Raw genomic sequence first — 22,987 nt, 5'->3', positions numbered from 1 at the left:
ACCAATGAGAACTGGTTCTCCTATATATCTGAATGTGATGATCACAGGATGTGGTTAGTGCAGTTAGTGTAGCTGGGTTCAAAAAAGGTTTGGATAAGTTCTTGGAGGAGAAGTCCATTAACTGCTATTAATCAAGTTTACTTAGGGAATAGCCACTGCTATTAATTGCATCAGTAGTATGGGATCTTCTTAGTGTCTGGGTAATTACCAGGTTCTTGTGGCCTGGTTTGGCCTCTGTTGGAAACAGGATGTTGGGCTTGATGGACCCTTGGTCTGACCCAGCATGGCAATTTCTTATGTTCTTATGTTCTTATAAGTAATTAATACTCTTTTTAAATTTTATTTTTTCTGAAAATCATATACTGGCTATCAATTTTCCATATTATGTGAATATTGTTTGTTCAATTTCTCTTTTCAGGTGTAGCAGTTATGTGTACCAGCAAGTGTGGAGGTAAGTATGGTAAATGTTTATTATTTTGTTGTGACTGTCTTTATATGTCTCCCTTATTCTTTCTTTTCTTTTGTACTCTTTTCTCTCTCTCTGATTCTTGTTTTGTCTTGTGTTCTCTTTCCTTTCTAGGACTGTAGAAAGATTACTTATTTGCTATCTTAATGTCTCTCTCTCTCTCTCTCTCTCTCTCTTTACTCTGTTGTTATGTTCCAGTCCTGGAGTCTGGCTAGACTTGTGTGTCTTTTTGTGTGTACACTTAGCCATAGCAGGTATAGTGTTGAGTTTTCATCCCCTCTACCAAGGCTAACTACCAGAGTTGGTGAGCACAGTTAGTGGGCGTGGCTGGCATAGTTAGAGGACCTCTATGCTGTCTCTCTGAAGTTATGTTTCCTCTAGGGAGCGTTGTTTCCTGGTTCAAAGTTGAAATCTTTTCCCTCACTATGCTTTAACTAAACACAATAGAATGTTTCTTATCTACACTAACACCATAATTCTTCTGTTGATGTGCTAAATGTTCCCTTAATGTTGTCCACAATGACTTATTAGACTGGGTGTGTCCAAAGAAATAAATTCACTTTTCCTAGTCTAGCTATAGGACAGAGGAATTAACAAAGTGAATTGCTGTGTGTGTCAAGGCACTCTCTCATACAAAATCTTCTTTCCTATACTTTCACCTGGTATGCTCAGTGTCTGTGCCAACTGCACATTCTACAGCAACTGCAGGGTTGTTCTTTTGTGTAGACATCCTGAAACTAGGGATTACTTTCCTCAGGCACTCTATTGTAGGGCTACTGTCAGTTTCCTCTGTACTCCATCTGTTTGCAATCCTCTGTAACTGAGTCTTACTATATATATACCGACTGTTCAGAGCTTTATTTTCCTCAGTATAGGAATGTTAATATCAGTTCCGCACAAATACTTTTACATTAAAGACCTTTTTAATTCCTGAGTTCCGCTTCTGCAGCTTAGCATTTGAGACCTTCCATCCCTGCCTGGGCTGCCCTCATTCTACACAGCATTTATGGATGTCTTTAGTAACAAAACAGACTGAGACCTGCACAGCTCTTATGACTGTGCTATAGACTTATTGCCTAGTAAGGCACTCCTTCCCTCATCGGGATAGAGTTTACTTGCTCTCCATCCCTGAAACTTAAGCCCAGTCACAATATATTCAGGAGAATCTTGAATGGGGCTTCATTAGATCCTCCTCGTTCCCATTTGGTGCTGAATTCTTTTTTTATATAGGTAAGAAGAACAGATCACTAAAACATGCATTGATTGCTGAGGGCTGAATGCCCTCAGCAATCAATGCAGGTACCCTCTTCCTCTGATATTGGAAATATTTGACTGACTCCAAGGGCTTCAATATTCACCAAGCTCAATATGCGGCGGGGCAGATACCCTCATTCGCATATGCAAGGGAGATGAGTGAAAGACCACCTTCAATATCCTTTATGGCCATTATGAATATTTAATGATGGCCTTTGGCTTGTGCAATGCCTCAGCGGTCTTCTTGAACTTTGTTAATGACATATTTCAGAACGTGCTATATACCTGTGTAATAGTGCACCTGGATGATATTCTAATTGTTGCCAGAGAATGTGGTTCGTGCAGTTAGTATAGCTGTGTTTAAAAAAGGATTGGATAAGTTCTTGGAGGAGAAGTCCATTACCTGCTATTAAGTTCACTTAGAGAATAGCCACTGCCATTAGCAATGGTTACAAGGAATAGACTTAGTTTTTGGGTACTTGCCAGGTTCTTATGGCCTGGATTGGCCACTGTTGGAAACAGGATGCTGGGCTTGATGGACCCTTGGTCTGACCTAGTATGGCATTTTCTTATGTTCTTATGTTCATCTAACTGTCACTTCCACCAGTCACATTTATAGATGGTGCTACAGCAATTATGCATACATGGTCTGTATGCCAAGTTGTAAAAATGTGCATTCGAACAGGAGGAACTTCCCTTCCCTGGGTACATCATATCTTGAGAGGGCCTTTGCAAGCTTGCCACTATCATGGACTGGCCTTGGCCAGTCAGTTTAAAACTGTTATAGCAATTCTTGAGCTTCTGTAATTACTACCAGTAATTTATTTCTCATTACTCCATGCTCACTACTCCCATTACCGCCCTTACCAAAAATGTGGCTAATACAAAGGAGTGGTTGCCTGACACTAGCCAAGCCTTCAGCCTTTTAAAATTCGCATTTCTCTCTGCCCCAGTCTTGCACAGGTATGATACCACTCACCCGTTTATCTTGAAAGTTGACACCTCTTCTGTATGTGTGGGTGCTATTCTTTTCCAGTCTGCTCCTAGCGGCCAATTACTACCTTTCTCCTTCTACTCAAAGAAGTTTCCTCCAGTGGAAAAGAACTATAGCATCATGATAGAGAGCTACTCACTATTAAACTATCCCTGGAAGAGTGGCACCATATCTTGAAGGGAGCTCTGTAACCCTTTACTATTTTCACAGATCCCAAGAAACTCCTTTATCTTCAGATGGCTAAGAGACTTAATCCTTGGCAGGCCAGGTGGTCTCTGTTTTTCAGCTGGTTCAATTTCCAGCCCAAATACCAGCCAGCTGAGAAAAATATCAGAGCTGACACCCTTCAAGCTGGTGAACACCTCTGAGTATCCCTAGCTCCTCAGCAATACAGCCAAGATCATTGCAACCACTGCTATGGTACTAATTTGGGTTCCTCCTGGGAAGATACTCATGCCCAAACACCTCTGCCAAAGAGTCCTAAAATGGGCTCATGACTCTAAGTTCGCCAGCCATCAGGGCATCTGCAAGACCATAGATCTCATTTCCCATAATTACTGGTGGCCCAATTTAACTAAGTATGTACAGCTTTATGTATCCTCTTGCATCAACTGTGTCCAGAGCAAGAAGCCTCACTAGCGTCCCTTGAGACTTCTACATCTGCTTCCTATTCCTCAGAAACCCTGGACCCATATATCCATGGACTTTATCACTGACCTACGTCCCTCTGAAGGGTGCATGATTATCTGGGTACATGTGGACTAATTATCTAAAATGGCACACTTCGTCTCCCTCAAATCTTAACCACTGCCTTGACACTTCCTCATCACTTTTTCAACATGTTTTTTGATTACATGGATTCCCAGAATGCATCGCCAGTGACAGAGGGATACAATTTACCTCAAGAATCTAGCGTGCCCTATGCAAAAAATTGGATATAACCATAGACTTCTCCTTTGCTTACAATTTGCAGTGTATTGGCCAGACAGAGAGGGTCAATCTAATCCTCAAGAGCTTCCTCAGGGCCTACATCTCTGCTAGGCAGAATGTTTGAATGCAATTACTCCCATGGGCCGAGTTTTACTGTAATAACCTGACAGCATATCTTCAAGTTCCTTCCCCTTCCCTGCTACTGCTGCTCCAACTGTCAATAGAGAACCTGGAGGCTGAATCAATATCATCTACCCAATCTCTGCTCAGAAAGACTTTTGATTGCTACAAGAAGGGAACAAATAAGGAACACAGATTTGCCCTTCAATTCTGTTTGGGCAATAAGGTGTGGCTCAGTACAAATAACATGCAACTCAATGTCCCTCCATTAAATTTGTCCCTAGATTTACTGGGCATTATCAAGTCCTAAAACAGATTACCTTGTAGAATCAAGATCCTCCCCCCCCCCCCCCCCTCTGCATTTCCAATGTCTTCCATGTCTCATTACTTAAACCATTAATTCTTAAGAGATACACTAAGACAATCCCTCCACCACTGGAGGGATTGTCTCATCTGACTCCAGTGTGGAATTTGAAGTTAATGAAATAATTGACATGCTGGTAAGAAATCTTAATACCCCAGCTCTGATGAGAAGATTCTCACAGGACAAGCAGGATGGTTGTCCTCACAAATGGGTGACATCGAGGATGGAGCCCACCACGGAAAACTTCTGTCAAAGTTTAAACAGAACTTTGACTGGCCCCTACTGGGCATGCCCAGCAAGGCACTGACCCTGCAGCCAGCAGGGGTCTCCCTTCAGTCTTCTTTTTTCCGCGCAGCAGTTGCCACGCGGTGAAAGGAGCTCTCTAACCACGTTCCTGACAGGAATTTGGAAGTTAATTTCCTAAGAAAATTTGCCCCTCAGGGGTCTCCCTTCGACAAATTTTTAGTCATCTTACGGAACCCGGTAAGTTTTTTGCCTTTTTCCATCGACTACCGTCGAATTTGGCCCTTGAGGCCTGTTGGCACTTACCGATCCCCAGCCTAAATTTTGGCTTCAGGCCATGGCAACGGGGTTCCGCCGTTGTCCGGATTGTACCCGGACTATGTCCATCACAGACCCCCACAGGGTTTGTGTGATGTGTTTGGGTAGTGAGCATGATGTCCTGACTTGCACCAAATGTGCCTTAATGACACCCAAGGGTCGCAAAGCCAGGATGGAGAAGATGGGGCTCCTCTTCCATGCACCCACCCCAACGCCATCGATAGCATCGACGTCATCGGAACCGGCACCGTCGAAGTTGTACCATCATCGTCAACCCTCCGGTGACCGCCCGCCATCGATCGCTTCTCGGCCGTCGACTCCCGTCCCTTCCCCGGATGGGCGAGGGGATCGGAAGGAAAAGCACCGCTATCGACGGCACAAATCTCGGCCTGTCGAGGATCCACAGCCATCGACCTCTGCTCAAGCCGAGCCACCGACAAAGAAGCCACGAACAGACCGGACACCCTCCACGTCTCGTTCGCAGGCATCGAGGAAACCCTCACCCTCCCGGGGTGCGGGGGCCGTGATCCCACCGGTTACGGTGGTCCCTCCGGCCCTGCCTCAGCCTCCCTCTCCCGTCGAGCCGGGTATGGTTACCCCTGGTCTCCGGGCAGAACTGGACCGGCTGGTCCAGGAGGCCATCGAGAAAGCGATGAAGAAATTGCAACCTCCATCGGCACCGTCTCCGGCACCGGTTCCAGTGCCGCCCCCGGCACCGACACCGGCACCGGCTTCGCCACCGAGGAGGGAACCGACCACCGAGCCGTTTATACAAGCGCTAGCACCGCTACTGAGCCGCATGGAGGCGCTCATGACGGCCCTTCCATCGGTGATTCCAGTGCCATCGACAACACCACCGTCTCCGACTGGATTTTCATCGGCAGGAGAAACACCGTTCCGGATTCCCCCTTCCGGGGTGGTTCCATCGGTGCCTTCTGGTATATCTCCACCGATATATCCTTCGGTTCCATCCATTCCACGCCAGGCACCGATTCCATCGACAGCACCAAAGCCATCGATGCCATTTCTGGTTCCACCTACGGCACCGATTCCACCTCGGTTTCCATCGATGCCTTTAGAACCTCAGCCAGGTCCATCAGGGTTCAAACCCCACTTGATCCCTACGATACCTGGGGTGATGATGATGATACATCTTCTGACACGGATTTGCCTTCGCCTCCATCTCCTACAGAGAGTAGAAAAAGATCTCCTCCTGAGGATCTATCTTTCATTAATTTTGTGAAAGAGATGTCAGAAGTTGTACCTTTTCAACTACAATCTGAAGCTGATGACAGACACCAGATGATGGAACTCCTTCAATTTCTGGATGCTCCAAAAATCATCGCTTCCATCCCTATACACCAGGTGTTTTTGGATCTGCTCAAGAAAAACTGGGAATCTCCCTCATCAGTGTCCCCAGTTAACAAAAAAGCTGACTCCACCTACCTTGTCCAGTCAGCACCAGGTTTCCAAAAACCTCAACTGGATCATCGCTCTGTTGTGGTTGAGTCCGCGCAGAAGAAGGCCAAGCGTCTTAAGCCACACTCTTCTACTCCACCTACCAGGGACAACAAGTTCCTAGATAGTGTTGGACGGAAAGTCTATCATGGAGCTATGTTGATTTCACGCATAGCTTCATATCAACTTTATATGACTCAGTACAACAGAGCCATCCTTAAGCAGATGCAAGACTATGCTGACACGTTACCAGACCAATACCAACCGCAGCTTCAAGCCCTTCTTCACAAGGGATTTGAGGCAGGGAAGCACGAGATTCGAACTGCCTACGACATATTCGATGCTTCCACAAAAGTTTCAGCCACAGCCATCTCAGCCAGACGTTGGGCTTGGTTAAAATCATCCAACCTTCGCCCAGAGGTTCAGGATCGTCTTGCTGATTTACCCTGCTTAGGCGATAATTTGTTTGGAGAGCAAATTCAGCAGATTGTGGCGGAGTTGAAAGACCACCATGAGACGTTGAAACAACTCTCATCCGTCCCACCTGAGCTGACCTCCAAGCAACCGCAAAAGAAAGACTCTAAGAAGTCATTCTTTCGACCACGCCGTTATTACCCTCCATCGGCCAGGCCTCGTCCAGCTCGATCCTCTACTAGGCCTCAGCCGCGTCAGCCTAGGAAACAAAGGCCTACTGTAGCCCCTCCTCCTGGGCCTGCGGCTGGCCTTTGACTCCCCTGTAGGGAACACATGCCAAACACCTCTTCCGGACATCCCTGTAGGAGGTCGACTGTACCATTTTCTACAACCTTGGTTGCAGATCACCTCAGATCAGTGGGTGCTAACAATTATCGCACAGGGTTACCACCTCAACTTCATAACTCTTCCGGCAGACTCCCCGCCTCTTCAAGCGTGGAGTCTATCCACCCATTTGGCTCAATTACAACAAGAAGTATCCCTTCTTCTGCAATCAAATGCTATAGAACCCGTTCCTCCCTCTCAACGAGGCAAGGGATTCTATTCCAGATACTTCCTAATACCAAAGGAATCAGGGGGACTACGTCCCATTTTGGACCTTCGAGCCCTCAACAAATACCTTCAAAAAGAGAAGTTCAAAATGGTAACCCTAGGTGCGCTGCTCCCTCTGCTTCAAAGAGGGGATTGGCTGTGCTCTCTCGACCTCAAGGACGCTTATACCCATATTGCGATCACACAATCCCATCGCAAATATCTGCGGTTTCTAGTAGGCCACGAACATTATCAATACCGTGTCCTCCCTTTCGGTCTAGCTTCTGCCCCACGGGTCTTCACCAAATGCCTCGTAGTTGTAGCAGCATTCCTCAGGAAGGAAGGTGTCCACGTATACCCCTATCTGGACGACTGGCTGATCAGGGCCTCCACCCCTCAGATTGCCCGGTCCTCCCTACAATTGACAATCAACACACTCCTTTCCTTAGGGTTTCTTGTCAATTACGAGAAATCTTGCTTCGTCCCATCTCAAACCTTATCTTTCATTGGGGCAGACTTGGACACCTTACAGGCAAAGGCCTACCTTCCGCTACAACGGGTCCAAACTCTCATGTCCCTAGCTCACCAGCTCCAGTCTCAAGACACTGCCACAGCTCGCCAATTCCTAGTTCTCCTAGGACACATGGCATCCTCGGTTCAAGTCACTCCCATGACCAGACTAGCCATGAGGGTAACACAATGGACTCTACGACAACAATGGATTCAAGCTTTTCAGCCTCTGTCCTCCATAATCACAGTCACACAAGCGCTGCGCCTATCCTTAACTTGGTGGACGACTCAGGTCAACCTCCTTCAGGGCTTACCCTTTCTTCCACCGGATCCGCAAGTTATCCTAACCACCGACGCTTCCCACATCGGTTGGGGGGCCCATGTGGACAATTTTCAAACCCAAGGGTTATGGTCCAACGAGGAAGCCGAACACCAGATCAATTTCCTGGAACTTCGAGCAATCCGCTATGCGCTCCGCACTTTCAAAGATCATCTCTTTCATCAGATAATCTTAATCCAGACGGACAACCAAGTGGCCATGTGGTACATAAACAAGCAGGGAGGCACAGGCTCCTTCCTTCTGTGTCAGGAAGCTGCGCAGATCTGGGCGGAAGCCCTCTCCCACTCTATGTACCTCAGGGCCACTTACCTGCCGGGAGTAGACAATGTATTGGCAGACCGGCTGAGCCGTGTCTTCCGACCGCACGAGTGGTCACTCGATCCTCTGATAGCGACCTCTCTGTTTCACAAGTGGGGTTCTCCCCGCATAGACCTCTTTGCGTCCCCTCAGAACCACAAAGTGGACGATTACTGCTCTCTCATTCGGAGCCAGAACTCTCGGCCGAGGGATGCATTCTCCCTCAAGTGGACAACCGGTCTGCTCTACGCATTCCCCCCACTTCCTCTTGTGTCAAAGACTCTCGTGAAGCTACGCCAGGACGGAGGAACCATGATCCTGATAGCACCTTACTGGCCACGCCAAGTATGGTTTCCAATACTCCAGGATCTCTCCATCCGCAGGCACATTCCTCTGGGAAAGGACCCGCATCTGCTCACTCAAAACGACGGATGCCTCCTCCATCCCAACCTCCAAGCCTTGTCCCTGACGGCATGGATGTTGAAAGGTTAGTCCTTCAGCCTTTCAACCTTTCAGATTCCGTTTCTCGAGTCCTGATAGCTTCACGAAAGCCTTCCACAAGAAAGTCTTACTCATACAAATGGAAAAGGTACACATCATGGTGCACTTCTCAGTCCCTTGATCCCCTTTCCTGTCCAATTTCCAAATTCTTGGACTATTTATGGCATCTCTCTGAATCAGGTCTTAAAACCTCTTCCATTAGGATGCATGTCAGTGCGGTAGCCGCCTTCCATAAAGGTGTACAGGGTGTCCCTATTTCAGTACAACCCCTAGTAACACGTTTTCTTAAAGGCTTGCTCCATCTGAAGCCACCCTTACGGCCTCCGGCCCCATCCTGGGACCTTAATCTGGTTCTTGGTCGTCTAATGAAACCTCCTTTCGAACCTCTGCACTCCTGTGAGTTAAAGTATCTCACATGGAAAGTGTTATTCCTTTTGGCTATCACTTCAGCTCGCAGGGTTAGTGAATTACAGGCCCTAGTTACCTATCCGCCTTACACTAAACTCCTGCAGGACCGGGCGGTACTCCGCACTCACCCTAAATTTTTACCTAAGGTAGTTTCTGAGTTTCATATCAATCAATCCATCATACTACCTATCTTTTTTCCCAGGCCCCACTCCAACTCTGGAGAACAGACCCTGCATACCCTAGACTGTAAACGAGCTCTAGCCTTTTACCTAGACCGTACAGTTTCTCACAGGAAGAGCACTCAATTATTCGTCTCTTTCCATCCTAACAAGTTAGGACAACCTGTGGGTAAGCAGGCTCTTTCCTCCTGGTTGGCGGACTGCATTTCTTTCTGCTATGAGCAGGCTGGCATTCCTTTCCAAGACCGTGTCAAAGCACACTCTGTGAGGGCCATGGCTACGTCAGTGGCACACCTTCGATCGGTGCCGCTTCCTGACATCTGCAGGGCTGCAACCTGGAGTTCTCTCCATACCTTTGCAGCCCACTATTGTTTGGACAAAGCTGGAAGACAGGACTCCATCTTCGGCCAATCTGTCTTGCGTAACCTTTTTCCAACCTGATGTACCAACACCCTTCCACCTTCCCGGTAGGGTGCGGATGCCCTTTCCCAAATTCCACCCCACTTGTACTGCCTGTTGCACGTCGTTGGGTGCATTTGGTGCAAGTCAGGACATCCTCAGCTCGGTACTCACCCATTTGTGAGGACAACCATCCTGCTTGTCCTGTGAGAAAGCAAATGTTGCTTACCTGATGTAACAGGTGTTCTCACAGGACAGCAGGATGTTAGTCCTCACGAAACCCGCCCGCCACCCCGCGGTGTTGGGTTCGTTTTGTTTTTACTTTCTAGGCACTGCCTGTAGCTTTGAAAATCAGACTGAAGGGAGACCCCTGCTGGCTGCAGGGTCAGTGCCTTGCTGGGCATGCCCAGTAGGGGCCAGTCAAAGTTCTGTTTAAACTTTGACAGAAGTTTTCCGTGGTGGGCTCCATCCTCGATGTCACCCATTTGTGAGGACTAACATCCTGCTGTCCTGTGAGAACACCTGTTACATCAGGTAAGCAACATTTGCTTTCCATTGGCTCTTCCTCCTCAAGCCTATTAAGAGGAAACTAGAAGGGGGCATTGGGAGGGGCATTGAAGGAGAGTTACTGTAACATACCACTGACCATGCACTCCTGCCTTGTGACCCAGGTCCCACTGCTGAATCCTGTGGTCTGTTGAGATCCTCCAGAATGGCTCCTGGCATCTGGTTTCTGCTCTACAATCGCCCTCCCGGGGCACTCAGCTACTTCTGGGTTTTATAGGCCTGAACTTCCTGAGGCACTGACTGATGATATATAGAAGCCCATACCACTCACTGCGTACCTTAGCAACAGGTCTTGTATTACAAACATTTCACTCTGAAATGTCACTTTTGCTTTGAACTGAAATACAGTGTAACCATCCTTTTTATATATTCTTGAGAAAGTTCTTGTCTTTCCAAATATCTGAGCTTATGTATGCTGAAATTGCCCTCAGGTTCAGTAATTTACCATGCCGATAATTACAGAGAAAAATATGTATGCATATGTTGTGCACATAGTAATAGATACAAAAAGGGGTTGAATTAAAATAAGTTTGAAACTTGTCAGCAAAAGTGCCAGTCATTGTTTACGAATTGAAATGAATGCACTCTCTGCCAGCTGTGGGAGGCCAGCAGTTGCAGACATCCAAGTCTTTGATTTGGGGTTTACCATATAGGCAGGTACAAAACCTTTGCATAAATATGATATTCTTCAAAAGGGACATCACTCCATTCACTTAATTATATTAAAATAATCTTCAGTTTGATAAGGATTTAAGAGGAGGGTTCCTGTCAGGGTGCTGGCAAAGGGAAGGGCTGGAGCAGCAGCAGCAGAGTGAGACTGAGACTAAAGGCCGGCAGGCATCCTATAGCTTTCTTTAAAGGACTGAATTTACAGGTATGTTGATTCTGTGGCTGGTTGAGTGCAGATGAGCAATGGACTGCTGTTAATGATGTCGCTCAATCTTTTTCTCATTCTATTCCTGTTTTAGTAGGGAAAGGCATTTATGGTAACCTCTCGGAAAAGGCTTCCACCTCGACCCACATGTTTAGTGAGTATTTCACCCACTTTATCTGTAGCTAAACCAGTTTTATTAGATTTGAAAATCTTGTTAATCAATGCTCAGTCAGTAAGAAAGAAATTTCAAGTTCTACATGATTTGATTGAACGTGAAAAACCTGATGTGTTCTGTATTGTAGAGAGTTGGCTCTTAGATTCTGATATAGTCACTATTAATCAGATATGTCCTTTAGGCTATGCCTTTTTTTTTCAGCCACGAGTGAAGGGAAGGAGAGGAGGGTTACTTATTATTTTTAAAGAATCTCTGAATCTGAAATCACGAAATCTCAGTGGAGTATCGAACCAGGAACTATTACTTGTTTATTCTTCAAATTTCTCTATTTGCCTTGTTTATTGTCCACCTAAAGTGTTACAATCAAATTTATCTTTGTTGTTTGAGCAATTATTATTAGTTTCAACCAACTTGAGTAACATGATTTTATTAGGTGACTTTAATTTATCTTTTAATCACATCTTAGAAGACAATCAGATTCAACTTTTCAATGATATCCTGGGTTCATTAGGATGGTCTCAAATGATTCACACATCTACCCATCGTCTGGGTAATATTCTTGATTTAGTTTTTATTAATGACTGTGCAAATTTTCAGTTAACCAATACTCCGGATGTGAAGACTGTTCCATGGTCCGACCATTCATTGATTAGTTTTTCTTTAAAGGACATGCATGAGGATATTAGGATTTCCAATACTTGTGGTAGTTACTCTAAAAGATCATTTGTTGACATTAGCAAACTTAAAGAAGCCTTAATTCAATTTCAGATCCCTCAGATGTTAATGATGTCAATAACTATTCAGAAGAATGATTAACTTATTTAAATACCACTCTCAATAATATTGCACCATTGAAATTTTTTTCATGTTCAAAAAAAAAAAGAAAAAAAAATCAACCTTGGAATACTCCATCTTTAATTTCATCTCGACATCTTTTGAGAAAAAATGAGCGTAAATCGTCAAAGCATCCCTCTTTTGAGAATGCATCTCTTTATAGAACATCCTTAGCAAAATATCAAACTGATACCCTTAAAGCCAAAAAATTGTACTACTTGAAAAAAATAAATGAGTTGGGAAATAGTCCTAAAGCATTGTTTCATCTAGTGCAAAAGTTAACTGAATATCAAAAGGCAAAAAGATTGAGCACCACTACACTTTCAGCTGATTTGTTTGCTAAACATTTTTCTATGAAATTAGAGAATCTAACTCTGCTTTTTAAAGATATCACACCTTGGTTCTCTGATAACACTTTGTGTATGTCAGCAGTTTGGTCTGATTTTGAGACAGTTTCTTCACTGGAAATTGCAAATATAATTTCACATCTAAATAATACGATGTGTCCTGTTTTAAATGTTTCTATTGTGACTTTCAAAGCCATTTTTTAACTATTGAAAGTGTCTATTACACATATATAGTAAACACCTCATTATCAGCTGGAGTGATGCCTAATGCTTTAAAAACTGCTCTAGTTTCTTAATAAAGCAAAATATAGATGCTAATAATTTAGCAAACTATAGACCTATTTTCTCACTCTCTCTTATTGCAAAGGTTATTAAAGGTACTGTGTTAAAGCAATTCACAGGTCATCTCGAGAATAATGAAGTCTTAAATCCTCATCAATTTGGGTTTCGTCATAGTTTGAGTACCGAATTACTCCTTATTTCATTGATCGATTCCATTAAACGTAGTCTTGATGGAGGACAACAATTCCTCTTGGTTTCATTAGACATTTCTTCTGCATTTGATTCTGTTGATCATCAGATTCTTCTATTTCGTCTTCGTGAATGTGGTATATCAGATACAGTTCTTTCTTGGTTCAATAGTTACCTTACTGGTCGTCATCAATGTTTCAGATTTAATCAACAATCATCTTCGCCCCAATTGTTAAAAGCTGGGGTGCAGCAAGGATCTGCCTTGTCGGCAATGTTATTTAATTTATATCTGGCCCCTATTGCCAAACTTCTGGCAATCATTACTGATGGTTTTAAAATCTACGCTGATGACATACAGTTCTACATTAAGGTTCAAAATTCTTGGCAGAAAACAGTTGATACTATTCATCTGTGTATTGATACCATTAAGCATTGGCTAAAACAAAACAAATTGTCATTAAATACTAATAAGACCAAAATTCTTTTGATTCACCATCCCCATTCCACACCTCTTTATGATTCCATTTGCATCGAAAATATCTCATTTTCTCTTGATAAACCTATTATTAAAGATTAACCTATTATTAAAGATTAACCTATAGATTAAAGCACCGTTCTTAAGTTTGTAACTTGTACTCTACGGTAAAATTACTTTACTGGCCTTTTCTTCTTTCCAGCTTGTTGCAAGCTTCCAAGTTCCCGCCCCCTGTTGATTGTAACTTTGACTTATTCCTGCTTTGGTTATCTTTCGTTTACGTGAATTTGTTACTCTAGTTTTTTTCCCTCTGTTAAACTGTAAACCGATCCGATATGGTAATCTACTATGAAGGTCGGTATATAAAATTGTTAAATAAATAAATAAAATATTATGAGTTTAGGTATCTTACTTGATGCAACTTTCTCATTTAAACCACAGATCAGATCTTTAATTAAAACCAGATTTTTCAAACTCAGGCTTATTGCGGAATTACGGCATTTACTGTTTGATCATGATCTGCTTACAGTTGTACGAGTGATTATTTTTCCTCATATAGATTACTGTAATAGTCTTTACATTGGACTACCTAAGGCTACATTACACCCCATTCAATTACTGCTCAATTCTGCCACACGGCTCATTTCTCACACTAAACGCTCTAAGCATATTTCTCCCATTTTATGTAAACTTAACTGGTTACCAGTTACAGAGCGTATTGTTTTCAAACTTGCCATGATTGTTTTCAAACTTTTATATTCAGACTCTTCATATTGGTCAAATGCATTGCTGTGTATTTATAAACCGGTAAGATGTTTAAGATCTTCTCAGTTGAATCTTTTGGAAATACCCTCAGTGCATCAAGCACACTTGTTTTTCACTAGAGATACCTCATTCTCTATTGCTGCACCAGCTCTATGGAATCTTATTCCCTTTGAACTCCATTCCTCAGACAATGTAAAAAGATTTAAAAACCTATTGAAAGAGTTTCTACTCCAACGTGCCTTTAATGTATTCTAGAGCTATACAATGTATTCAAGAGCTATACAAGTGAGATGATCCCCTTATCTGATGTGATTGATATAATTTATAAGGGATACAGCACTAAACTTTATTCAGTTTACCTTTAGGTAAGATATTGGTCATCATAGTTTCTATGAAACTAAAGGTATTTTTGTTTGTCAAATATGTGGCAGATTATATGTATGACATCTCATATTATGTATGTTTTTATTATATATCGCCTAGGCCTGTTTGTGTTAGGTGATTAATAAATTTTAATAAAATAAAAAAAAATGGTTGTCAATGACATAATAATAAGCTAATTATGTGGTTTCTCCTACCATCACACAATCATGTGAACCTAGGGGCACTGGTTATACCTAAACAAAAACAAACATAACAAAACAAAGCAAAAACTCTTTAAAACTGATGTAAGAGAAGATATCCCTCAAATAACATTTACTCCAGGTAAGGAAGTATGAGAGAACTCTATAATATATATATATATATATATATATATATATTAGCAGAATCACAGAAATGAATAACCCTGCTCTGCTTAGCAGAAATGAATAACTCTGCTCTTAATAAAATTGACACTGAAAGAATGTGTTCAGCACAGAACTAGAAGAGTTTCAGGGTTGTCACTGTGACACTGTTCATTAGAGAGAGTTAAAATATAGAAATGTTGACAGGAATAGAATACTGAAACAGTGGCACAGCTTACTGGGTACTTGACAGAACAGGGAAAAAAAAGGCAGTACAGTGTGGAATTTTCCTACTGAAAGAGAAAAGGATTTCAACTGGAAATCATAACTGCATTCTTTTTAATTGGAGAAATTAAAAATCAAATAAATTGTAAGGAATCCAAAATTGTGAGAGAGAGAGACTGATTTAATACAGACACTGCAAAGTAAGGAATTTAGTCTTTTAAGTGTGAATGAGGAAAATGTATTGTCTGTGTGAAGTTTAGTGAAATAAAACATTTTTGACTGAAAGGTAGCATTATCAGCCCCATGAGTTTGGAATATTAATAATTTCCAAACTTCACTGAAAATAGCTAATTGAAGGAATTTTGGGGACAATTAGAAAATAGAAAGATTGGGAGTGAGGAGGAGCAGGACTGGAACATGGTATGAACACCTGCCTCCTCTTCTCTCCCACTAAAGCAGTTCAGATCCTCTCTCCCTTGAGCTTGGATTTTATCACTCAGATCCTGAAATCTACCTTTCTTCCTTCCTACCTCTCCCTTCTCCCTAGATGCAGGCCTGGCTCCAGCACCAGCCCCCTCTTACTGTCTCTTTCCATTCTTTAGTCCCAGAATCTTCTTCACTCTTCTTCTTCTTCTCCCATACCAGATTCACGATCTTCTCCCTCCTTTCTCTGTCTTTCCCATCTTCCATCTTCTCTATTCACAATCCTCTCTCTCTTTTCCCATCTCTTGTCCTCTCACCTTTTCTTTATTCATTCCTGTTTCTTCTCCCTTTCTCTCCCTTTCTCATTCTCATCCTCTTCTTTTTTCCATGTCATTGAGATATACTTGAGATCCCATTTTTTCAACCTGTAAAAAGAAAATAAATTATACAGACACAAGCAAGGTATGTAATGTAAAATAAAAATTGGAAAGGTTTGTCAACGTGCTTCAGAATTTTCACATTTTTGTCACAGGAGACTGTGGGATTGTGTCTTAGACTTTTTACAATTTGAGTTGCTGGGTTGAAAAAAAAATTTTGGACAATTTCCTGGAGGAGACATCAATAAACTGTATTCAAGAAGTAGACTTAAGAAATAGCCACTGCTTATCAATTGCAAAAGCAGAATGGGACCTATTTACTGTTTAGGATCTTTCCAGATGCTTGTGACCTAGATTGGCCAGAGTTGGAAACAGGATACTGGGCTGAATGGACCCTTGGTCTGACCCAAAATGGCAAGTTTTTATGTTCTTTTGCCATGATATCACACAAGTAGCTTCTCGAATGCTGGGGGTTCACCATCGGGGAGGAGGTATAGAATTCCAGGGCCCTCAGCACAGTGATGGGAATCGGCAACACAGTCAGTCTCACCCACATCTCAATTAATGACCAGTATATACTCACTGTGGAAGAGTTAAATAGGCTGGAGAGGCACAAAAAATCTCAGCAAGGAGCCAGTAATGTTGTTCATCAGAAAAGAAATGTTACTTTAACTTGAAAAGCAAGATCCATGCTAATATTGCAAAAAATGATAAACAGTAGAATAAAAAACATAACTGTAAAAGCCACCATTTCATTATCCAGGGTGCCAGCTCTTTTAGCTCTTTGATCTTCAACTGAATCAGTGTCCAATAATCCTTCCTTATAGAGGCTAGTAACACTTTCCCCTTTCACTGTCATAAGCTTGGAAAAACTTGTAAAAAGCGAAAAATATCCTCCTTGCTTCAAGACTGTAGACTCAACTCCTCAAAACCCAGGAATTCTCTATTGCCACAGGTGGAAGGGCAAAGTGACTGGGAAAAATATATATTCCTTTCATCCAGGGGTATTGTCCTCACTGAGGGCAATTGGTCACGAATCACTAGTTGCAAAGCTCTATTCTCCAGTAGTCTGCCCCATTGTTAACTTGTGCAGGTTGAAACCACTGTGAAATCCAGCTCTTTCAGAAAGGGGTAAAATGGCCCTCTTTGTTAGAGACTGATCAAAAATTTAAAATACTGCCCAAATCCTCTCAAAAGTCTTCAAAATCTTCTACTGCTCCAGCTTCTTCCTCATGTAAGCTGTAAGGCCTAGCAAAAATCAATACGTCCAGACAAACCCTGCTCTCCAGAACATCTCTCAGCACCAACTCAAGAGGATCCAGAGGGAATCCCTCCCAAGCATACTCAGCTAGAATATGTGAATCCCCCGAGCCCATCTCAGAAAGAGGAAAGTCAAAAGCTAAGGGGAGTATCCCCAAGGTGCAAAAGTCTTCAATAAGGGGTATCAAAGGGTAATGTCTACTGAGGGATGCGAAATTCCATCACAATAAAAGTGCCAGTGGCTTTATCCCCACCCTCCACCCAAAATATCAAATATGGACCTGTCCAGCTGGCAGCCTCCACCCCGCCCCCCCCCCCCCAAATCCTTCTTACATATAGTTAAAGTCCCAGGATCTGCAGGCCGTGGCCCCTCTTCCCCGGTTCCCTTAAAAGAAGACTGGGCTACTCCCCCCAGCTCACCTATCTGCATTATCTATGTGCCTAGCTGACCCCCTTGCATCTCCCCTGACCCTCCCCGTATTAACCAATATCTTAATATGCCCAGCTGGGAGCAAGATTAACATGTCCCCTCTCCTGGTGCTTCAAACGCTGCTCTGTCACAGTCAGCGCTGGATGCACTTCCTGTACTGACTCTGACAGAGCAGCTCTTGAAGCACTGGGAGCAGGGAATTGGTTACCTTGATCCCGGCTGGGAATTTTAAGGTATTAGAGGGGTATGGGTAGTGTCACGTGATGGGGGCTCAGCATGGCACATTGGGGGTGGGTGGGGGGCTAGGGAGAAGCCTTATCTTCTTTTAAAGGAACCGCGGAAGAGGGGGCCCACCAACCTGAAGTCCCCGGACCTAAACTATATGTAAGAGGGGTTGGGGGAGGGGATGAGGGTCACGGCCTCACAGGACCATGCACGATTTTTGGGGGGAGAGAGAGGGCTTTGAGCTGCTGGCACTTTTCTTTTTTTTTTTAAATGTTAACAGCACAACTTAACCTGATAATTTTTAAAAATATCTGATTAAGTAGGACGTTATCCAGCTCTGAAGAAGGTCTAAAGTTATCTAGCTGACTGAGGGGGTCATTTTCAAAAGCGATCACACGCGAAAAGGGACTATTCGCACGCAAAAAAATGGGGGCAGAGTCGGGGTGGGGTTGGCCCCGGAAGAGGAGGAGTCGGGGCGGCACCGGGGCCAACTCTGCAGAGACATCACTGGCGGTGAAAGGTAAGGACCCTTATTGCCGTCAGTTTCATGCCGAATAACTACACCTTTTATGGTGTAGTTATTCGGTGCGAAAGTCGGCAGCCAGCACACTGCAGTGGTGTGATGGCTGCCGGCTTTCGCAGGCCTGCCCCCCGCTTCACCTCCCCACCTCCATTACCGCCGGATTCTCTAAGGTCTGTGACCTTAGAGAATCCAGGCCTTAGCCAGTTACAATCGAAAATCAGCTATGTTAGCCAGATAAGTTTATCACATCTCAGAATGCCACCAGAACTCCTCTTTTATATCCAGCTAAATTATAGCTGTATAATGATTTATCTGGCTATAATTTAGCTAGTTAAGTGGTCAAATATCAGAAAACTTGCCATTTAGATGGATAACTTGTGAGTTATCCATCTAAATGGCTTTGAATATTGACCTCACCATTCCTTTTAGACTCATTCCTAACATTCTATTTGCTTTTTGACTGCCAGCTGTAGAGATAAGCAGGTCAGCCTGAAAATGGAGTCTACTGTATTTGTCCACCACAGGAATCTTAAATTTATAGTACAGAACAGCACAAATGCACAAGTCGGCATCTTAGCATACTGACTTCCTGTTTGCCGAGATGTTAATCAGTTTACAGACTGTGCGTTGAGCTATTATGTCTAAGCTAATGTCTGCAAGCTGCACTACTAGTTACTGTGAAGAAATTAACATTATTTGAACGGTCATCTTCTTTTTCACGTTGCTCTTATATGTATAGCCCCTGAAGCAGCCCACGTTGTGTGGGCGAAACTCAGCCTGAGTCGAGCATTGTTTTTTACCTTTTTATTAAAGTATTTCCTGACACTGATCTAATTTTGTACTGGTTATAAAGCCTTGGAGTGGACAGCCAGGATTGCTGCAGAAAGGTAGAGACTGCTTGGACATCTCCAGACACATGTAAAACCACCTGGACACTACTTTTATGCTTGGTATTTAGAATCTTTAAAGTGCAAGTTGATATTATTAAGAAGACATGAGCTAATCTCCAAGAATTTCAATAAGAATAAAATAATGAACTTTGGCTGCTGGATAACAAACCAAAATCATTGTATATAAATACCTATAATCTACCTCAAAAGGGTGTGACTTAATTCTGAATTCTTAAATGAACTTGGATTATCTGATGTGTAAATGATTCAGAAGCATGTGAGGTAGACTTTAAGAAAGCCTCTACTATGCCTCGGCAGTAGCAGCATGGATGTTCTTTTTAGGATCCTACCAGGGACATTTGACCTGGATTGGCTACTGTTGGAAACAGAATCCTGGGCTTGATGGACTCTCGGTCTCTTAGCACTTCATAGTCTGTTTCTTCATTTTGGCCAGATGGATGGTAGAATACCGCTACACTCTTACTTATCACACATGGAATTTTTATCCATAAGGATTCCACAGTGCATTTTGTTTCTTGCAGGATTTTTATCCTGCTTGACTCTATATCATCTTTGACATATAATGCCACCTGTCCACCAATTTGATCTGCCCGATCCTATGAATATAATTTATCCCCTGTTATCACAGTGTCTCATTGGTTATCCTCCTTCCATGACATCTCTGAGATACCTATGTCTATAATCAATGATTAATACCATAGGGGTCGATTTTAAAAGGATGAGCCAATTTTATAACGTGTGCGCTCGCCCGTGCATACTGGATTTTAAAATCCACATGCACATGTGTGGGTGGCGTCTGCAGGGGAATGAATTTTTGTGAATTACGTGCGGTGATATGAGTAGGGCTTAGTTGGACTGGGAGGGAACTTCCCTATACCCCTATCTAACCTTCCTACCTTTTCCTCTCTCCTCTCCGACCCCTACACCCCCTTCCTAATTATTATTTTGTTTTAGTTTTTCTACTTATTTCAACTTACTTCATCTTACTTCCCAGTTGAAGTAATCTCCACGCACTGGCTGGCTGCCGGCATGCGCATTCTTAGGACAATGGCTAAGGGCATTGTCCCAGCCTGTCCCTCCCCGTCCCCGCCTGCCCCTTTTGTAGGACCCGGCACTTATGCGTCTATCGGGAATTACATGCGTGGCCGGGCCCTTTTGAACATGCGCACAGGCCCGGCCACGCGTGTAAGTCCCTATTTTTACACCGCAGCCCTTTGAAAATTCGCCCAATATATTCTAACTCTCCAATCTTACTGATCAGACTTTTGGCATGTGTATAGAGACATTTTAAAATATATTTCTTTTTTTTATTAGTCTTCACCACCTGCTTTCAGGCAGTTTAGAGTTATTCACATCTGTGTGCTTTATATTTACATCCATCTTGGCTACTTCAGCTTGAACCACAACCTGTCTACTGGTATAGTCTAACTTTCGTGTCTTGCAAATATCTTCAGAAGATACCACTCTGAACCATACACCTCTGAGCGTCTTCCCTCATGGTCTAGTATCTCCTTTTTATCTCCTGTTAGGATGTGCATTCATTTTCACCTGAATGGGAAAATGTGATGAATGAGTCAATTTTTGATTTGTTATGAATGAAACAAATTAAAAATTGACTAATCCAAGAATTGTAATAAATTTTGTTTTTTTGGATTGCAATTTCTTAAGGGCCATATGGCTCAAGCAAAGCCCCCTCCACCTCACAACTTTTCTGGGGTCTAGTGTCTCTTCCTAAAAACCCATTACAAAAAAGCCCTGGGGTCTAGTGCTTCCTGTCATAGCAGAGCATCACTGGGGTGTAGTGGGGGGTAGGGTAAACCCCCACTTGCTCCCACCAAACTCTTCCCATTTTTTACAATGACTTCAGCCAATGTCATGTGTTATTTTGGCTCCATGAGGTGAGTTAAGGTATGTATGTTGTCAGCTGGCACTGGTCAACCTCAGGCTCTGTGAACGGGACCGTATGATGTCAGCAGGTGCCATTTTGAAAAGTGGTACAGTTATAGAGGGAGCGAGTGGAGATCGCTCCTGTCCCCACGAGACCCCAGAGATACTAGAACTATGGTAAGCCTGTGGAAGAGGAAACATTAGACCCAATAGGCTCTTTTGTATTATGTTGGCGAGGTGGGACATTAGATCCCAGGGAGATTTTTTAACAAGATGCACGATGGAGAGGCCTTTAAACACTTATTGCCTAAATGCCTACTGGGTACACTATGAGTAAATAGGTGCACTATTTATTGAAAATGCACAAAAAAACCTGAAATGACCAGGAAATTCTCCCCCAATGAAACAAAACAAAATGAATTAGTCCCATGAAAATAAATTGAACAAAACAAACCAAAACTTTTGAGCATGCACATCCCTATCATCTCTGATCACCACAGGTCTTGCTGTTGTTTGGTGCACAAAAGAACTTAACCTCGAATACTGTACTATTCCCTAGGGTTTTGACAACCCAAATGCATGATTCTGCATTTCTTAGCATTATATCTTAGCTTACAAAGTCTAGACTTTCTCAAGCTTCACTATATCTCTGCTCACATTTCCCACTTCTTCAAGGTTGTCTGTTACAAATTTGTGTTTCATGTGCAAAAAGGCAAACCTTTCCTGATAGCCCTTCTGCAATATTAATTATGAAAACGCTAATCAGACCCAGACTGAGGACCAATCCCTGCAGCACACCATAGGTAGCTCTAATTTTCTTGGTGAGAACTCCATTTACCAGGACCCTTTGTTGCCAGTCCACAGTTTTGGAAAGATCCAGGTTCCAACCCACAATGAATAATTTCCATTCAAAAGTAGAGCAGAAAAGCAGGGAAAAAGGAAGCATGAAAGGGGCATGACACATGTAGGATCCTATCTGAACAGAGATAACAGATATAAAACAAGCCAGATGGCATTTCCAGCTTCCTTAACTATCCTGTCACTTAGAAATGGAGAACACTGGGTTGGCTCAAAGAAAATCAAATTAGATTCCTGATACTTTACCAAGCATTTGCCTGGAAATTTAAGAAAAAAGAAGTACCCAAGTGTGCACCCCTAGCTCTCATTTATAGAAAAGACTCCTTTTCCCTCTGTGTTGCCTTAGAAAGATCCAGAAACACACTTATTTTCATGTTACAAAACATGACATCACACTGTCTGAAATAAAGGCACAAAATTTAGTCTTCGGATGTAATGCAAAAGTAGCAAGCAAAGTTGCAGCAGTCGAATTGTTCTCCTCCGAACTCTGTAGGAAATCTGTCATTTCTATACCATCTTGCAAGACAAGAAAATTACATTTGCCTGGAGCCCACTCTCCATGTTGTCTATCTTTTTCTTGGAAGACAGTACATTCTGGCAACAAGAAGAAGAGATTGAGATGGAATATTTAGTACCTCAGTAAGATATTTTTTAACATATCTAATGGAGATATCAGTGGCAAGTGGGGAAAATTAATCAAATGTAAATTACAACATCTAACAATGGGCCTCATTTTCCAAGGAGTTACTGGGTGTGATAATTCCACAAACTGGTTCACAATGTCTCCTGACAGGCCTGTTTCAATATGATGAGAGAGAGAGAGAGAGAGAGCGAGCACCTTACCATAGT

The 22,987-nt window shown here is 43.0% G+C and overlaps 1 long non-coding RNA gene across 1 annotated transcript in view; it reads left to right on the top strand.

Moving 5' to 3' along the window:
- The first annotated feature begins 14,911 nt into the window (after window positions 1–14,911).
- LOC115089331 overlaps window positions 14,912–22,987 on the top strand; it is a 93,102-nt gene continuing 85,026 nt past the window's right edge. Inside the window, exon 1 of the long non-coding RNA XR_003856079.1 lies at window positions 14,912–14,999. This is a non-coding gene — a long non-coding RNA (uncharacterized LOC115089331). The remainder of the gene's footprint in view (window positions 15,000–22,987) is intronic.

The sequence above is a fragment of the Rhinatrema bivittatum genome, chromosome 4 (genome assembly GCF_901001135.1).
Source record: "Rhinatrema bivittatum chromosome 4, aRhiBiv1.1, whole genome shotgun sequence".
NCBI classification, from domain to species: Eukaryota; Metazoa; Chordata; class Amphibia; order Gymnophiona; family Rhinatrematidae; genus Rhinatrema; species Rhinatrema bivittatum.
The sequence above is the reverse complement of the archived record's forward strand: the minus strand, read 5'-3'. Positions and strand labels throughout refer to the sequence as shown.